The following is a 19,307-nucleotide window of genomic DNA, read 5'->3' on the forward strand; positions in this document are numbered from 1 at the left end:
TATTTGAATAATTCTATCCCCAAATTCAGAATTTATAGCATCAATCACTTGTTTAGCATCAGATTCGAAGACCACATTCCTTATTCCACCTTCTTCTAGCCATTGCATAGCCTGTAATAAAGCTTCGGCCTCACATTCTCTTGTTGTCGGACAACATAACAGACCCGCACATCTCCCTGTTACAAACTGCCCATTTGCATCCCGTACTGCTGCTCCCATCCCTGCACGACCATCAGCGTTAAAACATGCGGCATCAACACAACACGAGAGAACTCCTTCCGATGGCGGATGCCAAGCCGTGCAATCAGCAGATGAAGTATTTCCTACTGCTGTATTTCCGATCTGTTGTTCTCCCGTACCATTCCGATTCCTCAAGGCATTAGCTTCTGACCAATCATTAAGTACAGTACAAGCTTGAGCCACAATCTGATCTGTTGTGCGAATCTCATACATCCAAAGACGGGTATTTCTAGTTTGCCACAAGCTCCAGAGGTGCATCAAGAATGATTTAACAATTTGTTCCGGGGCTACTCTAATTATATTATGAAACCATGCTGTCAAGTTCTCAGCCACCGCTGCCTCAGCATTAATTCGATCTAGAAGTCCCGCCTTCTGCCACACTCTTATAGCTCCTGCACATTCAACAAAAAGATGTCATCCATCCTCCCACGGTTCATTACATATCACACAATTACTACATACCTATAATCCGCGAGATTGAAGATTTACACGCGTGGGGAGACAATTGCTTGCTAGTTGCCAGCCAAAGTACCGGACCTTGTGTGGAATTTCAGCATACCATAATTTTTTCCATGCTCCCTGAACATGAAATCTCTCTCCTGCTTCCATCTTTGTAGCCAGTTGATAAGCGCTTTTCACCGTGTATCGTCCTGAAGAATGGAATTGCCATATTAAACGATCCTCAATACTCAAAGTACCAACAGACAGTTTATGAATTTCCATAATATCTCTATGCTCGAAAATTTCCTCCAACAGCTCTTCATCCCAATCCCTGGAATTATGGATAAACAAATCATTAACTTTCAAATACTCCAACCCTACCACCATAGGGGTTCATATATATCCATCCTCCTCATCATGCAACCATCTCTCACTCCACACATTTATAGATTGACCGTTTCCAATTTTCCACCGAACTCCTTCTTTAATAATTAGTTGAGAACTCTAGATACTTCGCCATATAAAACTTGGTGAATGCCCCAATGAGGCCCCCATAAAATCCCCTCTTGGATAATATTTAGCTTTGAAAACTTTACTAACAAGCGAAGATGGATTGGTAAATAACCGCCATCCCTGTTTTCCCAACATAGCAAGATTAAAGGCTGTGAAATTTCGGAAACTCAGTCCTCCCATCAATTTTGGCGCACATAATATGTCCCATGCCATCCAATTCAGTCCTCTCTCTCCTGACTTTTTATTACCCCACCAAAACTAATTCAGCATTCGTTGTAATTCCTCAGCCGTCGATATAGGAAGCAGGAATACACTCATGAAATAAATTGGGATGGCTTGACCAGCTGCTCGAATAAGTGTAGCTTTACCAGCTTTTGATATTCCTTTCCCTCTCCAGCATTGTAGCCGTTGCCATAACCTGTCTCTGAAGTGTGCAAAGATTGCTCGTTTTGTTCTGCCCACCAATGATGGCAGACCTAGATATCTTCCCGTATTCAACGAACTAGTAATACCCAAAATGATAGAAATTCCCATAGCCAGGTCTTCTGCCACATTTCTACTGAACATGATTCCAGATTTTTAAAAATTTATAGCTTGCCCCGAAGCTAATTCATATGATCTGAGTAATTGTTTTAACATTCTAATTTCAGAAATTGTAGCATGGCAAAATAAAAATGCATCATCAGCAAAGAGCAAATGTGAAATCGCAGGCGCCCCTCGCTTAACTCTGCAACCATGCAATAACCCCCTATTCTCAGCTGTAATCAATAATGTTGTTAACCCTTCAACACAAAGCAGAAATAAGTACGGTGATAGTGGATCACCTTGGCGAAGCCCTCTTTTTGGGCAAACAGGACCAACCAACTGATCATTTATTCTAACCATATATTGCACAGAAGATACACAATGCATTATCAAATTTACCCATTTATCTGCAAAACCCAACTTCAGCATCAATTCTCTTAGATAATTCCAATCCACCTTGTCATATGCTTTACTCATATCAACTTTTAATGCCACATTACCTACTTTCTTAGCAATGTTACTGTTAATGCTATGAATAAGTTCAGATGCGATCAAAACATTGTCATGAATAGACCTCCCTCTAATAAAAGCTGATTGATTTTCAGAGATAATCCTAGGTAAAAGTATTTTCAATCTATTTGCTAAGACTTTTGAGAAAATTCTGAGTATGACATTACACAGTGCTATTGGACGAAGTTCAGTCATAATATCCTCCCCAATTATGTCCCAGAATTTTTGATAAAATCCTAGATTAAATCCATCAGGTCCTGGAGCCTTATCAAGATGCATATCAAATAATGCTCTCTTGAATTCCTGTTTTGTAAGTGGTCGCAGTAATTGCTCATTGTCCTGGACAGTGATGCGTGGCTGCATTAAATCTACCACTTCATTCCACTCGCTATTACTGTCAGAGAAAACTGATTCAAAATACTGTATTGCAATCTGCCCCATCCCATCTTTATCATCTATCTATTCTCCTGCATTATTCCTGAGCCCTGTTAAACTATTCTGCTTCCTCCTTCCATTGGCAAAAAAGTGGTAAAAACGAGTATTCAAATCTCCTTCATGAAGCCATAAAACTTTTGCTCTCTGTTTCTAGTGATCTTCCTCCTGAATATTCTCAATTGGTTTTGGTTGAAATGAGGCAAGTTCTCCCCTTCGTCTTTTCCTTTCCTCTCCTACTTCTAATCCGGTTTCTGCTTGCAGGATATTAACTGGAGATGTTTCCACAACCTCCTGATCATAAATGATGACACCAAAGTTCTTTGATAGATGCCGAAGATTATGTCTATGAGTTGATTCCTTCTGTTGTCCTACTGCACTACTACCAGCTTCTCTATTTAAACCATACACCATATTTCCTTCAGGCCTGGCATCTTCCTTCAACCATCTTTCTCCTCCCATAACACTAGTACGGCGTAAGGGAGCCTTTATAGAAGCATCCCAAGGCCTCACTAAGTCTTCTTCCTTACTACGAAAAAAGATCTCACAATGTCTATCTAGATGTCCAATTAGACCACAGATAAAACATATAGTTGGTAATTTTTCATATTTAAAAACACAGTTCAACCAATCACCTCCTTCCCTTCTTACCTTTTTTCCCCTTTGTAATGGTTGTCTGATATCCACGCTAACTCGCACACGAAGATAGCTCTGTTCATTTATCCATTTTGCTTTTGAGTCCATAGATACATAAGACCCAATGAAATTTCCCAGTGCTCGTGCCACTGTCTCAGTAAACAAATTTTATGTAAGACCATGAATCTGTATCCAGAAGTTTGTATGAGTCAATTGAGCTGCAGATGGGTCTTCCCCCTCCTTCAAAGTGTACAAGATCAACAATTGATTATCAAAAGTCCAGGGACCGTTTTCACTAACCCATTTCAGATCATACGGATGATAAAATCTAAATAAAATCAATTTTCCTCCAATTTCAGAAATCGTTAAACCCTTCCCCGGTCTCCATATACTCGCCATTCGATGTTTAAAAATTTCAAAATTAAAGTGTTTGTTCGTCACAAGGGATCTAACCAAGCACCATTTATAATCGGTCGCTTCTCCTTCGGTGGTTGTTGCCTCAAACTCAAACCCATCGTCAACAATTTTTAATTGGCGGATCTGGTCTTCCATTATCTTATCTTAAATTGGGAATTTTTCTGATCAACAAAAAGAAAAAACCGCTAATCGATTCCAAGAGAAGAAACCACTTCCACAAAGCAAGAGGAAAGGAACTTCAGAGCTTGAGTGATGAAAGAACAGCGATGACTATACGTCTCTTTACCAATCCATGTCTTTTTACCAATTCTTATAGGGGAATGCACCAAAACATATCACCACAAAAAGTGGCCTGATAATGAACTCAAATCAAAATAAAATATAGGAATGCAGAGTTTGAATTCTATTTCTTTTTTTCTTTATCTTCTTCAATTACTTAAGAATTTCTTCAATTACTCTCCGTAGCATATCACCACAAAAAGTGGCTTGATATTGAACTCAAATCAAAACAAAATACAGGAATACAAAGTTTGAACTCTTATTTTTTTTCCTCTATCTTTTTCTTATTTTTCAACTTTCTTGCAAGAACAAAAATAAGGCAAAGGAAATGTTGAGGTTTGCACTGGTAAGTTTCCTTAAGACAAAATTTGCTTATTTAGCAACAGTCTCTCAAGATACAACCACAAAATGTTGTCAAACTCTATCGTGTGTAGTTAGTTATCATCGAAAGCAAAAAGTGAAAAAAGAAAAAAAGAAGAATAGAATGCAGGGAGCGGAACAAAATTTGGTCTCCCTATTTTCAATGTACTGTAATCTCTTTATGTATTTTCGAATTGAATAAGGAGAATGGTCATATCAAAATGTTTGAATATTTAATTCTGAAATTAATTACAATTAATTTTGTTAGTGACAATAAAATGTTTTATGAGACGATTCATAATTTTTTTAAACCTAACTCATAAGAGGAAAAAATGACATTCGTGTCACCACGACGTGTTGGTGCACTCCAAATTCATTGGGATTTGAATTGCACCCCAGATGCGTGAGAAAGCCTTCTAGTTTGTTATTAGTTAATGTCTTTGTAAAGTTAAAATATTATATGTTATTTGAAAATCCATCTATCAATTATATTTTTAATCTTCAAGTTGACAAATAATCACAATGTAAATTATCAATTTTTCCAACAACCTCCACATGAATGAAAATTAAAGCGAAAAGAGTTCAATGGGGTGATAAATCTCTACAAATCGATATTTACTTTTACTGGTTGAATACTAGACGTGATGTCCTTGAACTATTATGTCATTATGTAGTGATGATACACCATATACAAATACCAAGGTGTTTCCCCTACAGTTATGTTGGGACTAACTGAGAAGGATCAACATAGAAAAAGCGCCAGCAAGAGAAAGAGCCAGAGAATGGAGCTCAGTTAGCGCGACCCGTGAGAGACAGAACAAGCTGGCCAAATGACGGAAGAAGCAGAGTTTCTTCACAGCGGCAACTTACTCCACGAACTGACATAAACATGGGACGTAAATGTGGGATAAGAACGTGGGTGGTTCAGGGACGTGGTGTGAATCCACAAAAGGAACCAGAGCCCGTTGCGCAGAAAGAGCCAATGAAGAGAACGTGGGGTAGTGGAGAGAGAACGTGGGAGCAGCAGTTATCAGCACCACGAAGCAGTATTTAAAGGAGAAAATAAAGAGAAAGAGGGATCGAACTCAACCAATTCAACAACAATAAAATCAAATCAAAACCTAATGGAATTCAAACAATTCCCACATTATGGACTCTAGCTATTCTACAACCATAGTTTGTTCATCAGAATCTTACTTGCAATTTATAAGCTCTAACTCTAGTATTTCAGTTCGATCAATATAAACATCTCAATTCAATTTAAGTTCATGTTTCTGTCTTTAGATTCTTTTTCTTGCAACATCTTAGTGTAGTCATAACCAGTCTTCTAGGTTTCACTACGAACTTTAAGCATTTTTTATGTCCTTTAAGCTTTTTACACTTTCATTTGATTAGAAGTTAGATCTTAGTTATTAGCTCTTTTTATAGTTTTTCAATAAAGTTATTGGCACGCTCGCAATTCGATCCAATCCACACCAAAAAGGCACAAAACACAAGGTAACCCAATTTTAGTTCTCATGGTTATTTTCATTATGATCGTGAACATCTTTTAGTTCTACAAAAAAAATAGAGAAATATGTCCCATTAGTCTTCTTTGAGGATATCCCACTTCATTCTCATATAGGTTATTACTTTTGCTCAAACTTTTAACGCATACAGACTTATTAAAAGCATAACTTAACCTTTTCGTTTTGATATCATTGATTACTTCTATGCCTTGATATGATACTTTATGGCCTAGAACAATTGATTCATTCACCATAAATTGATATTTTCGCAATTCAGAACTAAATTTGTATCTTCGCATCTTTTAAGTTCTAAATTATGCAGACAACTATCAAATATTTTTCAAAAAATGAAAAAATTGTCCATGAAAACCTCCATGAAGTTTTCAATCACATCATTAAAGATTCTGTCATGCACATTTGAAAGTTAACGGTGTATTGCATAGTCCGAAAGGCATTCTACGATAGGCAAAAGTCTCATATGGGCACGTGAAGACTATTTTCTCTTGGTCGCTTGGAGCGACCGGGATTTGCAAGTATCCGAAATATCCATATAATTGCACATATAGGCATGTCCTGATAACCTTTCAAGCATTTGATCCATGAAAGGTGATGTCTTCGTTATTGAATTCTGCTTTCTAACTGTCTCTGATGACCTGAAATGACAACAAACAGTCAGAAAAGGGGATCGGAGTCCGGCAAACCTTCTCCGATGCCCAAGTCATAATGGTACTTGGCAAAGTATGGAATAAGATTGAAAGCAATTGAATGGGAGAGAGAATATCATGACATACCTGAGGCGCTAACTCCCTAGCTATTTGTAGGCAATTTAGTTACTTACATAGAGTTTGTGTTCTTTACACATGGCAACTCCCCATTGGGTTCAGACCATATCTTTCCTATTGTTCCGCATTAAGTGGGAGCTGGGAGCATGCCTTTGGGATCCAGGATAATTATTGGTCCACGTGTCCGCCTAAGCAACTCCTAAAGAAGCTTTCTTCGATGTCTGGCCTTAAGTTATCATAAAAAGCAAACCCTATAATGATTGCATCTTTTTGCCCCTAACTTACGAGCTTCATTCAAATCAGTTGCTACTTCGGCTTCCAACTATGCCACAATTGTATTCAACTATTCCACGTCGGCATTCAGCTGCTCAACTTCAATTTGAAAAGTTGATGACCTATCCATCTCCTCAAGAATATATCTTGTCAAAGTATCTACATGGCATTTCTTTATAACAAGTTCACCTTCAAGACGTGTGATATTCTCTTTTAGAGAATAAGTCTCACTCTTAAGAGATTTTATGCCTTTTGGTACATATCAACTTCAATTTGGCATGTTGGAGATGTACTTCTAAGGTCTTCAAGTTGGCAATATAAGTGTGAATGATCTGTTCATGCTTATGAATGATACCTTCCAACTCATTTGCTTAAGTAACCTACTGAAGGGAAACCTTCTAACTCTTTCGAGCTTCAAATTTAGGCTTTTTAGCTTCCTCGAATTCCTTTTGGGCACCAATCAACTCTTGTTGGAGAGCCATAACTTGATCAATGACCTCCTTAGTAAATTCAACTTGCTCTCTTAGTTGGTCACAAGTCTTCAGATAAACCTCCCCCAATTTGGAAAACTGCTAGCATATTTATGTGGTGGATGCCAAATACTACGATACAAAAACAATAATCTTAAGGAGACCAAAGAAACAAAATTACAAAAGATAGCTACAAAATGTCACTTACCCTAACATCACGGGTCATTGCAACTCGATCATTTCATGCAATGACTTTCTTTCAAACAGTTATTTCTCATGAGGAATCACTTCCATCCAGCCCAAATCTTGGGTTATGCCACAATTTGTAGAAGATTACATGATCCCCATACATATGATATCGCTGATGAACAAAAAAAAATCAACGGATGAATAATCACTAGAAATAAAGAAGGGAATAAAGGAAAAGAAAACTTACAACAACGCGATCGAAGGTGTTATACATCTCAACTTCCTCTTCCATAAGAGGACTCAGAAGCGGGAGATAAAGACCTTCCTTTTTCTCTTATTATCTTCATTCTCCCTGGCTTTCTTCATAACTAGCTCAGGGGATTCTGGACATCGATCGAGCGAACCCCTTCCTTCATTTTCCCCCAACAACAATGAGAAGTGGGAAGCATAAACCTTTATCCCACTTAAAGTCTTGGATCTTTGAGGCACAAGATTCTCAAATGAAGGATTACCAGTCCTTGTGGGCCTTCCAACTGGTTGAATAGAGTCATCCTCTTTAGTTTGGCAAGGTTCATAAGGAATCCTTAGTGGCGCTGCCAACCCCACTTCTTCATGACATACCTCCCTAGATGGTACGGTTCCCTCCTCAAAATCATCACCATCATCAAGGATCTCTATTTCCCTTGAGCTAGACCATCTAGCTCAGGGGAAAAGAGTAATACATGAACTTCAGGCTCTATTGCATCCGAAAAAGGAACCCCATCTTTCCTTACACCAGTCGGTTGTTCGACACTGGTTTGTTTGGTAGCCACAGAAGTCCTAACATGCATGTCCTCCCTAGCCTCCATGGAATATCCAACTCTAGAATTTTCCCTTACTGCAGCGAAAGGTTCAACCCCAACGTTTCCTTCAATCACCATTGGAGAATCAGCTCCGACATCAACTTCCTTTTGGTTGGCCTCCTCTAACACATGCAAGCGGGCTAGCATGATTTTGAAGGGAATTCGACAAGCCTAGGCGCAACAGAAATATAAAATTTTATCTATTTTTGTCTATTTCCTTTTCCCAAGATCTGTTAATTGTTATTTCATATAAAGAGGGATCAGACATATGTACCTTGTCTGGTGAACTATCTACCGTTGCAAACGAAGTGCCCTCGTGGATGTCACGTCAAGCACGAACACAGTCACGAACACAAACAAGAAAGCAAAACCGAAAGTTAGTAATCAACCAAATAGCAATCAAGAGTAGATTGCCTCTAACGGTATCCACACGAAAATAAGAAACAGATGGAATAGAGTAAATAATTTAATTGAGTGAGAGACGAGAGAAATCCTATTCTCTATTATGTGTTGGCCGAATTTTTAAGGCTAGGAGGGGTTATTTATAGTCTCCAATTAATTGAATCCCAATTCAATTAGGTTTAGTTAATTAGAATCCTAATTCTCTTAGGTTTTCTAATTAAATAATAATATTTATTTATCAAATATTATTTATATCAAATACAATATATTAAATAAATACTATCCTAATCCAATTAGAATAATTAATTAGGTTAGGATAATTAAATAGATGTATAATCACATTATACTATATAATAAATATTATCCTTATTAATTGTTTTAACCATAATATAATCTAATTATATTTATCTAAATAAAAAGATTAAAACCCTAATTAAATGGGCTATAAATTTCGGCCCCTCTTTTCTCTCTTATTAAATTATTGTTCCGTCCTCCGGTCTTACTTCGTGTGTGACCCATTAGGTTCTTACCGAATCTAGCCGTATATGTTTATTTAATTAATTCTACTAGATTAATTTAATCCCAAACATATAACAAAATGAGTGCGCAGATTGTTTTATCAGAACCGTCTCATTCCCCTAGAGTGATAAGAAGTCAGGTTGTTTCTGACCTTTACCTTTCAGTATTAGATCCAGTATAATTCGATCCTTCATCAGTTATATCTTTAGATGAATCTTATAACTATGGAGTATGTCAAGTTACATATATCGAGATGTTTGTTTTACTTGTTCATATAGAATTAACTCTGAATGGATAGGTTAAGTGAAATCTCTATTTCTACTCTTAACCCTATCACCTTGCAAGGATTTCAGTCAATTCTTCCACAAGAGGCCTATGGATATATATCTCCTATCTATTAGGAATGACGAATGCTCAATCTAACATTAACTATCGTGCAATCACTTTATGTGATACCCAACTGATAGCGCGAAGAGCACTAGAGCGGTATGATCTCTTCACGGCTTACTTAGGGACAAGTGTACCCCGTCGTATCAAGTAATAAATCTGGTTAAGTCCAGGCTCGAATCCACGGGATTATACCTATAAGTATTGAACTACTCGGTTCTATATATTATCTAGGCGGTGAATACTTTAGCTTTGAGTTTGGGTGACAACTATAACTACTCCTAAGCTTGACTAGCCGAACAACTCCGTGAGGTTCTTAGGTCGTGTTTCCATTCTAAGGCGACTCTAACTCTTATGTTCAGAAACTAGGGCCAGTAAGTTTCGTGGCTCGTTAATTCCGATAAGGTAACACCTATATGAATCCTAGTGGATTTCGGAGTTCGTAAGCGACCTACACAATAATCAATTATCAATATTAAAGCAAGTAATAAATAATAACACGTATAAAGAAACTGAAATTGCAAATCATATATTATAATTGTGGAACGCATAAATGCAGAATACAACCAAGCCTAGTATATAGGAAGAGTGCAAGCTAATTAACAAGTAGGAAGGGAAGAAGAATCAGCCCTTAGAACTAGCTAACCGGAATTAAAGCCGTCTCATAGGACTTGGAGGTGGAACTCTCGAGCTTGGGGAATGAGGATGGAACGAAACTTCGATGGAGTAACGGAATAATTACACAAGCTCTCAAGGTGATAGTTTTATTACACAAAATCTGAATGACTAAATGAGTGTTAAGCACTCCTATTTATAGAAAAACTCAGGTCTGGGGTATAACCACAATTACAATTATCTTCGATCGCTTTCACACAAAGATGTAGAAATTAGAAAAACTGGGTGACACGATGTATCAGGGCTATGACATGTCGTGTCACCTGGTTACGAAGTTTCTGCCAAATTCTTGCAACTTGACACGGCGTGTCATGGGGTCAACACGCCGTGTTGACTTTTTGACCAACGCACAGTTGACTTGTCAGTTTAATCCGGAAAGGGAAGTTGACACGATATTGACTAACACGCCATGTTGACTGGGTGACACGATGTGTCACCTGATGCAGGGTCACTTTTCTTCATTTCGCACGGTATTTGGACTGCTTTTCGATAATTCCTTGCTTCCTTGTGTGTTCCCATGGCCTGTAAAACACAATTACCGAAGTTAATTTATTTAATACATGATATAAAATTAAGTAATAGTGCATATTTTACTTCTTTTTCTTTTTATTGAAATATTTGTAAGTTTAGATACTAAGCTTAATTATTATCCTTGAAAATAAACCGTAAATCTCCCCAAAAGATAGGGGTAAAATGCCCCTATCACCAACGCTGCTCTCACACACCCCAGGGCCCCCCTGTAGCGGATCATGCTCGCACAGAATCAAAGCATCACATTCCATAATCCAAAATCACTAATTAATGTTTGTTTGAGTCTGAGGATTACTTATACCTATTAGTACCATTTGAGATGAAACATGTGACACTAGATAAATCCATCCATTCTGTTATCTCAAGTCGAGTCCCCAATCCTAATGAACCCCTTCATAGGATCCATGTAACTGTCTAGATATTTCCATATCTAAAGCTTGTGAGATCAGCTCTCTGTTCACAACAGAAGATATTGTTAAGTGCAAGTCTCACCAGCAACATGTTAATCCCATAAACATATTACTTGACCTGGGGTCATTTTAAGTGTATTGGCTTATTATAAAGTTCTTTCGCACTTCATGCTTGTATGCACACTTTATGATTACTTAAATAAACTTGAGATTTCTTTTATTTAACTTGATTAGTTCCGATAAAAGATTGATGCCTTTTATATAGTTCAATTTACTATATCTTATAAAGCAAACGATAATGAACCATTCATTCACAAATAGTTTATATCCTACAACAATTGTTTATAGGACACTAAATCCCAACAGATTTCATGAACAAACATATTAGTAGAAGTACCTACATCCAAAATCGAAAACAAAAAAAAGGAGTTAAAAAAACTAATCACATTCATAGAGCTTTTTGTAGCCCTTAACATCATTGTAGATGATCTTCCCCTTCCTATTGCGAAGGAGCCTTCATTTGAACCAACTCTAGCATGGCGAGATAGTTCCATTAAAAGGAATATTTATTAGAAGCTTGTGATCGACTTGCTCCTCCTTAGTCAGATCTCGTGGAGGCTCTCAAGTGTTTGATTCACATCAAGTGACTTGGAAAGGAAAACCTTCAATATACACACCTTAGAATAGGGGCGAATCCAGGATTTCTCCCCCATGGGGGCAAACAATACAACTAAAATAATTTTTATCCAAAAAAATAATAATTATAGAAAACCAGAGATCAAAGCTCAAGTTCAAGTAAAATATATAGTAGCAGAAATATAAAATCAAAATTCAAATAGGAGCAAAAAACTACCAAAGCATAGAGGCAAAGATCGGAGATGGAGTGCCGGATCAAGGATCAACGATCCGACTACGGAGGGATCGGCTGCCGATTTTGATTTAATCTTAGTTAGGATTAAAGATTTCAATTTAGGCTTAAGAAGAAAGAGGAATTGAGGAAGAAGAACTAAAGAGATTAAAGAGAATGATGGTTTGTTTTATGACCTATTTAGTTTTACATTTAAATATTTACTTTATTTTTGTTGTTGTAAACAAAACGACGTAGTTCTAATTAAATAAAACGACGACATTTTGCTTTAAAACAGAATTAAAAAAAATAAAAAGAAAATATTAAATTTAAAACCATTATTCATCCTCAATTATAGAACCAGTAAACCTTAAACCTCCATTGATGAATGTGGGCAAAGCTCTAAAACTTCAAAATTAATACCTGGGTTTTTAAAAAAATACAAATGTCAGTGGGGGCAACTGCCCCAGTACCCCCATAATGGATTCGCCCCTGCCTTAGAGGATGGCTGAATCACCCCTCAACTAAAACCACTTCAACTTAAAGTCGTTTATACTCATCTTACCCATCAAGAAAGTCGATCAAGGGTCATTTACCAATAAATCATGTCATCTGTGATTTTATTCACGGGTTTCTAGCATGACCAAAATAAAGGCTTAGTCATATTGGTTCTCAGTAGTGCTCATCTGAACCCTGAATGACCAAATGAATTTGGTCATTCACTGTTAGATCTAGGCTTATTAAATTTAAGCTTTAGAATGGTTTGAATCATCACCACATAATTATAGTAAGTTTGAATCTAACGGTTTGGTCATTCAGGATCCAGGTGAGCACTATTGTATTAATTTTTATTTACTCTTGAAAAAAAAAAAGCAAACTAGAGAAGATGGACATGCATGTGGGGCTTGGCACAAACATTCCATCCAAATATCATATTATATGCCTCACTCCATGCAACCAAAAAGATATACTACATCCAACCCTATTTTATATTTTCAAAAATTTCAATTCTCAATAAGCTTTGAAAGAAATTAAGAATGAAGAATCTCTCTCCGTGGGTCCCACCTCCACTTATTGTACCATATATATTTTCCTTTTTTTCTCAAATTCTATTTCATTTATATATGCTCTGCTCAGGTGGTCCATTGCCCTCTTTTCATTATGAATTATATGCCTCAAATACTCTATATTGTTTTTGTTGTATCAGAATATAAGTTTTTCTTTTTTTCCTTTTAAAAGAAAAATCACATGAGCAACTTCTTAATTGTTTTTTTTTTTTAAACAACTTATTAATTGTTTATTTATATCTACTCTGCCTTTTATTTGTACTTCACTAGTGGATTATTTCAATTTTTAAAATTACTGTTACAATACCTATTTCATATCAAATGATTGATTTAAAATATATTTGATAAAATAAAAACAGAAGTCATATTCAATTTATAATAGATATCGGTGAATATATTATAAGGATATATGTATAATGGAGATAGAGAAAAAAGTATAAGAATATAGTGAATTTCCTTGATTAAGGTTAGACTTGAAGCCTTCTATTTACAGTGATAAATACAGAAGTTAGTGTAGGATTAGGAAAACACAATACGTGTTATAAACATACACACTAACTAGATAAGAATCTAATTAAGAGTTAATCTGTAACGTTATCTCTAATATCCCCTCAAGTCGATAGCGAGCACGAATAAAAAGGCGAGAGCGAAGCATAGCAAAGCGAGCAATAGCTAGCAGCTTGGTGAGAATATCTGCAACTTGATCATCAGTTGGAATGAAGCGGACGCTGAGAAATCCACTTTGCACTTGTACACGAACAGAATGATAATCAAACTCAACCTGTTTTGTTCGAGCATGAAACACTGGATTTGAAGTGAGATAGATTGTCCTAATATTTTCACACCAAAGCTGAACGAGTGTAGGTAGTGGAAAATCCAAGTCCGAGAGCTATGATTTAAACCATAGAAGTTCAGCTGTGGCATTGACAACAACTTTATATTCACTTTCAGTGGAGGATCGAGCAATTGTTGGTTGTTTGCGAGTCTACCAGGGGACAATGCTTGAGCCAAGATAGACACAAAACGCACCCGTTGAACTTCTGTCATCAGGGCACCCACTCTAATTGTTGTCAGAGTAATAATGGATGTGGTATATTGGTTTAATGGGCATGACTATCCCAAACTCAGATGTTCCTTGAATGTAGTGAACGACCCGTTTGGCCCTTTTTCAATGCTCATCAGTGGGACAATAAAGAAATTGATATAGCTTATTGACTGCAAATGTAATATCAGGATGCATGAATGTTAAATACTGAAGTTCTCCCACAATGCTTCTGTATTCATCACCTGAAGCCAAACTGGTGCCAAGGTCTTTAGAGAGAGAGGGTGTACTAGCCATGGGTGTTAATGTGGGTTAGTCAATCATCTTAACCATGTCAAGAAATGTCAACCACATACTTGGCCTGACATATGTAAATGCCATCTTTCTCATATCAAATTTCAATGTCCAGAAAATATGCTGCCTTACTGAGGTTGCGAATGGGGACTTCTCGTTCAATAGTTGCAATAGTGCTGGTAATATATGCATGAATATTGCTTGTGATGATGATATCATCCACATATCATAGAATGTAGGTCTTCTGTTTCCGTACGTCGAATAAAGAGAGAGTTGTCAGCCTATGACATCTTTAAACCAAGTGAGAGTAAGAACGTTTGGAGATGAGTGAACCATTCAGGTGGTGCATGTTTTAATCCATATAGACTATTTTTTAAAAGACATACATGTTTCGATTTGGCATGATCCTTGAACCCTTGTGATTATTCCATAAAAATGGTCTCAGACAAGTTTCCATGAAGAAAGGCATTTGAGACATCAAGTTGATTAATAAACCATCCATGAGCTAATGCAATAGAGAAAATCGATCTAATTGTTGTAGCTTTGACCACGAGACTGAACATTTCCTTGTAGTCGATGTCTGCTTGCTAAGTGAATCTGCATGCCACCAAGCGAGCCTTATATCTATTAATGGTTCCATCAGACTTCTTTTTTGTGCGAAATGACCACCGAGAAGTAATAACATTTTTTGGGATGAGGAACTAGCTGTCAGGTGCCATTGTCAAGAAGTGATTGAATCTCTTCAGACATTGATTTGCGCCATTTTAGTAGTTCGTTGGCCTTGCTAAAACAGGTGGGGTCAATTGCGCCACTAGGATGAGCGGCAAGAAGAGTCTCAAAGCGCCATCTAGAATGTAGCATGGAATGATGAAGCTACATGTTATGCTAACGAACTGGACCTATCAATATTGTGGAACTAGATTGAGTACTAACGGTATGGAGGTGAGTGGGCGATGGGGTTGGTACAACTTCATCCACTGTAGATTGTGTCGTGATATGTGTCACATGGGCGATTGAAGTATTCAGGTCTGATGTAGCAGATGAGCCAGTTATATTTGATGCAGTTAGTTCTGGAGAATCTACAAGCGTGGCAGGCATGTTATCAAACCTGGAGATTGGCACATGTGTGGATGGCATAGCAGGAGATGAAGTCCATAGCGGAACCAGAGGAGCAGTATCCATTTTTTCAGAATCTAAGGGAACATTCCGAGCAACAGAACCCAAGTTGGAGTTCACAAGTGTAATGAGTTGTGACGAAGAAAATGAATTAGAAGAAGAGGGTGTATGATTGGGAATAGAGAGATTACCTGGATACGGACCGAGTAAAGATGGAAGTTGACATGATGTGATTTCCACCGGGATGCTAGTAGATGATGTTGATGAAGCAGCTAACGAGGCAGGAAACACATCTTCACTATACTGAACAAATTTGCAAATGTATACTTGACTAGTAGCAAAATCAAGACAGATATCCCCAGAGTGATTTGTAGAAGGACACAGATAGACACACAACTTAGATCTAAAATCAAACTTGTGTTGGTTATATGGGCGAAGTAGAGGATGGATTCCACTTCCAAAGATACGTAATTATGAATAATCAAATTATTTGTTATAAAACATGAGATATGGTGATTTGTTTTTTAGAACTTTAGTAGGTAGACTATTGATTAATCTTATGATGTGAAGCATAGCATAGTTCCAAATTTTTAATGGTGGAGATGTATTGGCTAATAGGGTAAGGCAAATATCAACTACATGCATGATTTTTCTCTTAGCAATGCCATTTTGAGCGTGTGTGTGAGGACATGTAATTTTATGCACAATGCCATGGCTCCTAAGGAAGGCTTGTAATTTTTAAATCCCCCCCAAGATCAAAATAGAATTTTTTAACTTTTGCACTATACTAATTAGAGATCATGGTATAAAAATCACAAATGGTAGAAAAAACCTCACTCTTATTTTTTAAACAGAACACACATCCAAATATGGTGAACTCATCAATGATAATTAAAAAACAACGGTGGCCAAGACAAGATAACACTAGAGCTGGCTGTTATCCTCTAAACAGACTCTAGCAAGTGCACTAGAAACAAGTAATAAAGTGATAAATAGAGTATCGTCTCCACAGGGATTGATGACCAAATTTTACTAGAAAAACCTTGCAGAACAGGATATTTGTGGTGTGTGAATTCTTTATCTTGAGATATATTGTGAGATGGTAACATAGTCAATAAATTAACTTATGAAGAAGAGTATTTGATAATGATAAAAGGTAGAACAGGCTAGGCACAACGGAACATGTTACATTCAGTCTCCAAACATCCTATTTATTCATGAATGAAGTAAAGTGAAGTCAAGGTTTCTGTTTAATGCTCACTTAAGTCAACTCTCGTGTGTTCTTAAGATTCTAAGACTTACTACAACCGTAAGCGTCCCTAAGGTTGGTTCTTTCTTGCATTACGATCGAAACAACATTTCAATAGAGAAAACCCTTGATACAACCTCCTAACATCTCTGCTTTGGGGTTGGACATTTGATAAAGAGTTCCGTGAAGATGAAAGCAGTTCCCTATCATTCATCTAACACTAACATACATGCATAAGCAATAGAGTGAAAACTTTATCAAACACATCATAATGTATCAACATTCATTCATAAATATGACGATAAAAGACTTACATAACAGGCCCTAACTGGCCGAACCAGTTCAAAATGACTACTCACTCATACTACTGAGTGAACAGTCTGCATTGTATCTACTAGACTCCATCAATGGAGTCATCTTCTTCTTAGAGAGCTTTTCTCTCTACTAAAACTTCTATTTTCAGTTCTCAAAAGTATCTCTTCCCTTCCCTCCACTACGTCTATAAATAGGAGGGAAAAACAAACGGTACCGAAAGTATTTGATAAAATATTACAAAACCAAATAAATTGTTCACTGATCCTAGATTACTAGAAGTGGTTAAGATATTTTTGACTCTTGAACACTCAAGGGTTGAACACTCTTGTCATCTTGTTACTTTTAGCCTCTCTTTTCCTGTCGCTCATGCTGCTTTGTCATGTCGCTATCCGTCATCAGACACGCAGCGTTTGACCGCTGAATCAAAGGTTGCTCATCTCCTCATGGTTTCTGTGAAAATAGGCTACTTACAGTTTGGTTGACTTAATCTTTTCCAATCTGCATAAAAACACTTATAAGTCCTTCTTTTACGTAACATTTCTCCTAAAACACCCTAAATTCATCATAAATAGTATGTTTATTTGTAGTCATTTTCATGCCTAACAAATACCCCCAAATTAAATCTTTGCTTGTCCTCAAGTAAACAAAAGATAGAAAACAAAACAATTCACTTGGAAGAATATAGGTATGAAAGAATACGGAGGATAGGTTTTAGGAGATCACAGAGAGGAAAGGGATTATAACAGATCATCTATTCTCGGAAAATTACAGAAAAACGCAAGTCACGGTCACAAATGAAGTTATACTAGTGTTTAATCATGTACTTACTCAAAAAATTCCTCAAAGCTTTAAGTTAAACCTCAACTTTCAATAGAACAACCTGCTTGCTCGAAATGCCTCACTAAGGAAGGGATGTTTCACTCACTCTCGAATGGCCCTTTTTCGCCATAAGGAAGGGAATGCAACTTCTCTCCTCATCTTAGTAAATACACCCGTAGGGTGTGAATTTGCTTATCGGTCCTATTTCTATGGATCAAATTTTTTCAAACAAAGTCCAAAGGTCTTTAATGGTTGTAATGTAAGGTTAAGGCATAAGTGTGGATGTGAATGACTTTTTATGTGTAAGAATTATGTCCTCATGCACCTTACACAAATCCCTTGGTTTTTACATACAACTTTGCACAGTTTGTTTAACAGATGATTTACCCCATCTTTCTATTAACTTCTACCACTAAACAACCAATTTCAATGATTTTGGGCACACATTGTGACTGTGTGCCATGAATTGAGAGGTTCTTTTACCGATTCATCATTTTATTATTCCTCTCAATAATTTTATTTCAATGTGCGCACGAGTTTCCTCAGCCAATTATATTTTCAATCAACACAGCTTGCATGAGGCAAATTTTTGGCTCTTTAAGCTCAAAGTGAAGGGGTTATGGTTATTCACAGGCTAAGTTAACGAAAGAAAAAGGGTAAGGCTCAAATGGTTCATCCTACTATGTGAGTGCAATGCACGGGTTATGTCTTTTTAATGGTTGAGTTGGGTGCCTAATGTGCCTTTATCATTCTAAGCTTGTCCAAAATTTTTCCATTTCTATAGAGCTTACCAAAGCAAATTCTCCCTAAAGATAGTAAGTACTAGCCCACTCTTCAATGAATCAATGCATTTTACATGCAATGGTAGGCTCAAAGTTCTCACTACTTTGGGGGTTTCATGCATTGAGGCAAAAGGTCCCTCAATTGAATGTTGATTTAAAACTTAAAAAATTTTGGAACTTAAAGATTCGGGAATTTAAGATTAACACACGGCTATCACCACACATTTCAATCATAATAAGCGCAAACTGTTTAGTGATTACTGCAGAGTCTAAACAATCGAAACACTAGAATGTTTACAAGAAAATGAACACAAATAGGGCTTATTTACTGAGGACGGTTAAAGATTTCCATTTGTACATGCCAAAGAATCACAGGGGGATAATTTATTATTCAGAAGATACTACACTAACAACTTGTTCAATCTTTTATCATGT

Source organism: Euphorbia lathyris, chromosome 5, assembly GCF_963576675.1.
Source record: "Euphorbia lathyris chromosome 5, ddEupLath1.1, whole genome shotgun sequence".
Classification (NCBI taxonomy): domain Eukaryota; kingdom Viridiplantae; phylum Streptophyta; class Magnoliopsida; order Malpighiales; family Euphorbiaceae; genus Euphorbia; species Euphorbia lathyris.